This window comes from Henckelia pumila, chromosome 4, assembly GCF_033568475.1.
Source record: "Henckelia pumila isolate YLH828 chromosome 4, ASM3356847v2, whole genome shotgun sequence".
Classification (NCBI taxonomy): Eukaryota; Viridiplantae; Streptophyta; class Magnoliopsida; order Lamiales; family Gesneriaceae; genus Henckelia; species Henckelia pumila.
The window spans coordinates 91,890,327-91,896,797 of record NC_133123.1 but is presented as its reverse complement, the minus strand read 5'-3'; the positions used below and the strand labels follow the sequence as shown (position 1 = coordinate 91,896,797).

General features: G+C 34.4%; 1 long non-coding RNA gene across 6 annotated transcripts; it reads right to left on the bottom strand.

Moving 5' to 3' along the window:
* Nucleotides 1-1,214: 1,214 nt before the first annotated feature.
* Nucleotides 1,215-4,548, bottom strand: LOC140864064 (uncharacterized). 6 transcript variants are annotated; one of them, XR_012144097.1, is made up of 5 exons: nt 4,260-4,548; nt 3,546-4,180; nt 3,198-3,393; nt 1,637-3,107; nt 1,215-1,546 (listed from the first exon to the last, which is right to left on the bottom strand). It is a non-coding gene; the product is annotated as an uncharacterized lncRNA (long non-coding RNA). The 6 variants fall into 6 exon arrangements; XR_012144101.1 differs by having other exon boundaries at nt 1,215-1,700; nt 1,804-3,107; XR_012144100.1 differs by having other exon boundaries at nt 1,215-1,854; nt 3,024-3,107; nt 4,260-4,542.
* Nucleotides 4,549-6,471: the final 1,923 nt, after the last annotated feature.

The following is a 6,471-nucleotide window of genomic DNA, read 5'->3' as shown; positions in this document are numbered from 1 at the left end:
GTCCGAGAGCCTCATTTCTTGCTCATTTCCAATCTCTTTCTTCTCAATTTGAGGGCTTTTTAGGGGCTTTTTAGCCATAGTTCCCGAGGGTGACGACAGACGCAGGTATGGTCCGAGTTCCCTTAAATTATTAGGGAGTAGGTAATAGCTTAGTTAATAATTTTAGAGCATAATAGATGATGCATGAGTATTTTTCATTGTAGTGATTGGACTGTAGATGCGGGGATATCTAGGAGTATGTTGAGGTACGTAACTACTGACTGAGATTGCCAGCGGGTATGGATGCTTATGTGTTGCATTTATGTGCACTACAAGAATAAAGGTGAAAAACAACGTTTTTTTCGCGTTGTTAATGTCATCGAAAAAGAGTTTGCATAGCCAGTGACATAAAAGACGACGCTAAAAGATAACGCGAAAAAAGCGTTGTCGTTTTGGGAAAAGGCAACGCATAAAAAGCGTTTTCGTTTCTGGAAAAAAAAAGCGAAAAAAGCGCTGTCGTTTCTGGTAAAGTCAACGCATAAAAAGCGTTGTCGTTTCTGGTAAAAACAACACATAAAAAGTGTTGTCGTTTCATAAAAAGCGTTGTCGTTTCAGGTAAAGACAACACATAAAAAAGTGTTGTATTTTTTTAAATAAAAAACAAAAAAAATTAAATCATAAATTTTCAATATTATAAATCACTCAAAATTAAAAAATTTCTAAAATAAAATTTAATATACAATCTTCCAATATTATATATCATTCAAATATAAAAAATAATCAAATTCTAAATTAATGAACACTAGGAAAAAAATATGTATTAATCTTGAAAAACTTTGATTCCTCACTTCAGCACATGTTAGCATCCCAAGCTTTCATAAAAGCCGCAACAATCTCTTTTCATTTAATTTGTATCTCCATACAGTAAATTATTAAAAATAAAAACAAACATAAAACAAATATGAATGGATTAAAAGGATAGTAAACTTAAACACATATTTATCAGTAAAAGAACATGAACTACGAATGACAAAATTACAAAAGTAACAAGATAAACACAAAAAAGTAATAAGTACACCTTAAGACACATAATGCATGACTATTCAAATTGCATAAGCACATATATTATTGTATCTTGTAATCATAAAGACGAGAGACACCAATTTTCAAAACTTCTCGGAGAATAAATGGAATCAACACCACAAAGATGAAAGGCGTATAAAATGAGCATGAAATCAAAGAAAGAAAAGTTCTGTATTTAAAAATACAAAGCATAAGTCAAAATGAAACCACCCATGTTTTCATTTAAAAGAAAAAAAAAAACACCCATTACCACAAGTGACTCTTGAGTAAACCTAGCATCATTTGAGACTTACAAAAGTAAGTCAACTCATTGTCTCATTCCCACCATTCAAACCCAATCCACAATAATAATTACATGCTAACGCATAAGGAATCAAGCATTCTGTGATGGATAATCAGTCGATAGGTAATTAGAAACCCACTTGGTATTTGCTTCCAGTGAGATCTGAAAAAACTTCCTTGGTCACTTCAACAAGGAAACGACCTGCCAGCAAAAAGACAAGTTAAATCAGAAGTTGGACAACAGAATTCTACCTATGATATAAATTACCTTGTATAAGAAAGAAGCATGTACCTTGTATAAGATTATCATGTTTCAGAAAAATATCTCTCAATCTACTCTGACCGCAGTTATTATACTTCATATTAAATTTGTCAAAACGGTGAAAGGTGCTTTTGTCAACATGAAAATCTAAAGAGGAAATAAATTAATGCAGTATGGTCAATTTTTTTTTATCTTACAATCCTTTTGGCATAAACATGGACCACTCCATCTTCCATATGAAAAAAGTGCTGCGGACATTTGAGATGAAAGAAGTCAAAATATCAATTGAAAATAAAATAGCAAAGTCAATTTACACAGAAAGGAACAATCGGATTTTGGATGGACAAGATCCATCACCTAAGATTGATATGAAAACATTCATAAATTTAGAGACTTATATCAGATTTTTCTTCAGGGAAATGAACAAATGGGTTCGAATTTGGCTAGGGGGTACTGGGATCAGATATAATTTCCTTCTCCCATGGTGTACTGGATTCTCTAAAGACATAATTCTTCCGCATTTCAAAACAATAAACTCAATCATTTTTAGTTTAAATAGTCGCATATATCCCCATCCCAATTAGTTCAACCAGTTCGAGTTTAATACAAAACCATTTTAAATATGCTTATTCGATTGCTACTTGAAATTCTAAATTCCAAAATAGAGAGGCATCGCTAATGAACATATGATTAAGTTTCACTACCTTTATCCATGCGGTCAACTTCATTTCATACCATTTAAACTACTGCTTAAATCATATTTACTAGCTTCAATGGCCTATTGATTCATTAGATACGAGTCATGGGAATGATGTACGGAAAAATCTCAAGTTATAATTTTGTTTTTCAATTGATAATATAATAGTTTAACATGTTGTTTCAATCTCTTCTTAGTCGATAAGAATCATGGCCATTAATCATATTTGAAGGAGCTTGACTAATTATACCTCTCTTTGAAGCTATTAACACAACAGGACTCGAATTCGCCATCGATTTGAAACTTTAATTCACACTTTTAGCTCAACTTGCGATAAATGAAACTTAGAAATATTCACTCAATTTTCTGCCGATTTTATGAATCTAAATAAGGAGGAGATAAGATTAACTCTATTTTATAGTCAAATATAAATGACATGTCGGTAAAATAAAGAAGAAGAAAATCCTACGAAGAAACACATATAAAGGCAAGAGATGACTCACCCACCATGCCCAAATTAATTAATTTCATTTCATCCACCCACTGTTATTTATTGATTTTAAAAAAACATAAAGAGCTAACCGACCTGAATTAATAACCTGCATAGATCTAATCACTCAACCAGCACTAGGATGAAAAACAGGAACTAAATTAAAGATAGCTTAAATCACATTAGACTGTATTCTCAAATCACACCCAAAAATAAAAAAAATGGCATACTTTAAAAATGCATCTCCGAGTGTTTCTAACCTCTCCAAAGGAGAAACGTTCTTTACATCCTACTGTGGTGAGAGCTTCCAAAATCTGATCATTAATGAAATTATTAGATTAAGTCATTAAATACCAAAGGAATTACAAATAAAGCTCATCGTTAACAGCTATAAAGGCACATACCACCGAGCTTGGAATATTTAAATCCCCAGTATGATGTGCTATTTCAGCCTAAGTTGGCTACCCAACATCAAAGACTCCATTCGGTGCATTAGTGAAGGTAACAAGTCAAATGATTTCATTGCATTTGTTCTGAAGTCAGTTCCAATCAGAAGTTCCGGCGGTATACGTTCAGGTTGAGATGACATTTTCCCACTACCTTTTGGTTTATGTTTACAAGAAGCACCCAAAAATTAGGAAATTTTTTGATGGAGTTGTTCTAGAAGAAGAGTTGATTCAAACATTCAAAGAAACATAGAAAATACCATAATCAATAACGAGTTAAAAGTTGTGACAAGAAACTTCACACACCTTCGTCTACATGAAGATTGCGTGGATTGTGGATCTGGCTTAGAAGTAACAGAGGTTGTTCTGGATAATTTAGAAGAATACCAGTCCTAAACAAAAGTAAAAGTACTGATTTCATTGGCGCCTACACTCTGATGAGAGGCCTCTCGTAAATTCCTGTATCCTCTATAGAATTCCAGTCCACTCAGCATGTAGCTATCCACATCCTTGTGCAAAAAAAATGTGTTCTCAACAAGGGTAAAAAAAATACACTTTGATAATAAATTCAAGCATGCGAACAGGAAAGTTGATACAAATCTTTATGGTGGTACTTGATTCATCAATTCCCAGTTTAAAGTCTCAGATACACTGAGACACACATGACATGTAAGAAAAAAAAGAAATACAAACTGCAAAAAGATATCCATAGGTATGTAAGGAGAAAAACCCAAATCAAATGCAAACTACAATAGATTTAATGATAAAGAGTTGGAAAGCAGAATCTAATTATCCAAATTCAATCACATCACAATGTCAACCAAAAAAAAAAACAGACTCGAGAAGAGTGAGAACATCACCCTCTCTAACTTTATCCCAGTGATATCAAGCCCCGTTTGCCTCCTTCACCTCCCTCCCCGTGCATTCCTAAAAAATGTTTCCTGAAAGATCTGAAAATTCATTATCCAGACACTCATTTGTCTCAATCTATCGCAAGAAGAAGATGAATTCAAGGATGACCGAATTCCAGGTGGCCTCCCGGAAGACCGAAGGTGCCGAAACCAACCGAAGCCCTGAAATCGAACATAACCACCATCGACCCGCTGGTTCTTCCCACTTCCGAGCAGCTGCTCTTCCTCTTCACCCTCGTAGGCAGCAAGATCTTCAACCCCAAAAAATTAGAAAAGAAAATCGGAGGCTTGATTGAATATGAGAAATAGGATTTCGATAAATTCCCTAGAAGAAGAGTCTGAATTGATCGGTGAAGTATCTGAAAAAGTAAGTAAAATGTTTTATTTCTTCTCTTTATGCTTTTAAAAAAAGCGTTGTTGTAGTAGGTTAAAAAACGATCATCTACAACCCTTTGTAAAAAAGGTTGTTGATGATATAAAAGTATTGTATTTTTGTAAATTAAAAAAATAAACACAACTCTTTTAAGTAAAAGCGTTGTGTTTATTTTTTTTACAACACTTTTTGTAAGAAGTGTTGTATTTAAACTGTCGTAAATGACCATTTTTGTTGTAGTGGTGTCATGATTGCATGTTATTGCTTTGAAACATTATGTTGCATGTGCATATCATATTAAGCCTGTGTCTCTTTGAGATGAGCCAATGTAGGGTCGCTCAGCCTTTGTTAGGACGTTGTGACACTGAGAGTCCTGCCGACCGACGAGTTGCACCGACTCTAGTGATCTATGGACATTATAGATCCACGTCCTATAGGAGTGAGTGGTTGAACCCAGTGGTTTGATTCCCCGAGGTTACAGCTCATGTCCTAGGCGCCAGTATGATTAGTTTGGATTTGTATATCCTAGATATAGATATCCAGACATTATATTTGTGCATGCATCATGTTTGTATATTTACCCGTACTAGCGTACTGAGCTTTAGCTCTCACGTCTAGTATTTCTGTGTTTTTTAGACACCTCATTCGACGGGACAGTTGCAGGTAGTTTCTCCAAGGACTTGGAGCATTCACCAGGATATGGCAGTGAGATTAGCTGTTAGGTTAAATTTTATTCAATTGGGTTGTATATTATTTTTGAGGTTTTCATCGGTTTTATTCTGTCGGGATGATTAAGTTGTAATATTTAAGTTTTCGCAGTTTCTCTCTGATTTATTGTTAATTGCATGCTTAATTAAGCTTTAAACTCTGATTAGTAGTGGATCCGGGTTGGATCGTTACATTTATTGGTATCAGAGCATGAAATAAGATTTGGGACATAATATTGGTATTTTAAGATTTGACTTGGGTTATTTTTGTAGAATTATGATCAATTCATGGTAGGAACTGTGAGGACACTGGATGACGAAGACTATAATCATCGGAACGATTGATAGAAATTCAACTCATCAGAGATGGATCGTGTACTTATCAGCATGGGATGCTGAGTTTGCGAGGCACTTAGTGGACCTCGATAATGTCATCTCCAAGGTTATTTTCAGGATTTCGACTCATGTAGATCCTAGTTTTGGATTGAGTACCAGATGCTAGAGGCAGTGGCAGAGGATTTGTTGGGGCACGGGTGATTCTTGCATCCATTTTGTTTGATCAGGATAACACTCCTCTTAAGATTCTCAACAAGCAGTTGGAAATATTGTCATAAAGATCTTATCTCGTCCACTGGGGAATATACCATATAATAGTGAAGTACCCGGTATACTAGTATGGATATTTTGGAGATCATGGAGAAATAGGTCTTTCAAGAATTCTTGTATTGATGCTTTCGAGGTGACAGACGAAAAACTTCATGTTCAAGATCAATAGACGGAATGAAAGATTTTCTCATATACTTGGGTTTAAATACTGTATTAAGTTTTGTTGTAACAGTATTTCAGTTGTAAGTATTGAAACATTTGTACTAGTGATTCTAGACACTTTTTGTATCATTTCAAGTTTTTATTTCTCATATTTCAGTGTAATTAAATTTTAGTAATTTTTCTGTTACATGGGATTGTAATAAGAATTGTACAGAACTGAGATTAGTGATTTTGGTATTTCATCTTTGGAGATTTTCTTGAGATTAATCCAGTGCTTAGTTGATCGGTGTTCAACTACAGTGGCTTGATAGGTAATTACATGTTTCTAGTTGATTGGTTATAGATGTTTCCCAGGATAATCTAGTTAGTCATTTGACTATGTTTAGTGTCAGAGATAAGGTGATTCATCAGGGGCATGTGTATGGCTGTTTCCCTTAGAACAGTTGACTATTTTGACATCTTTAGGTTATTGC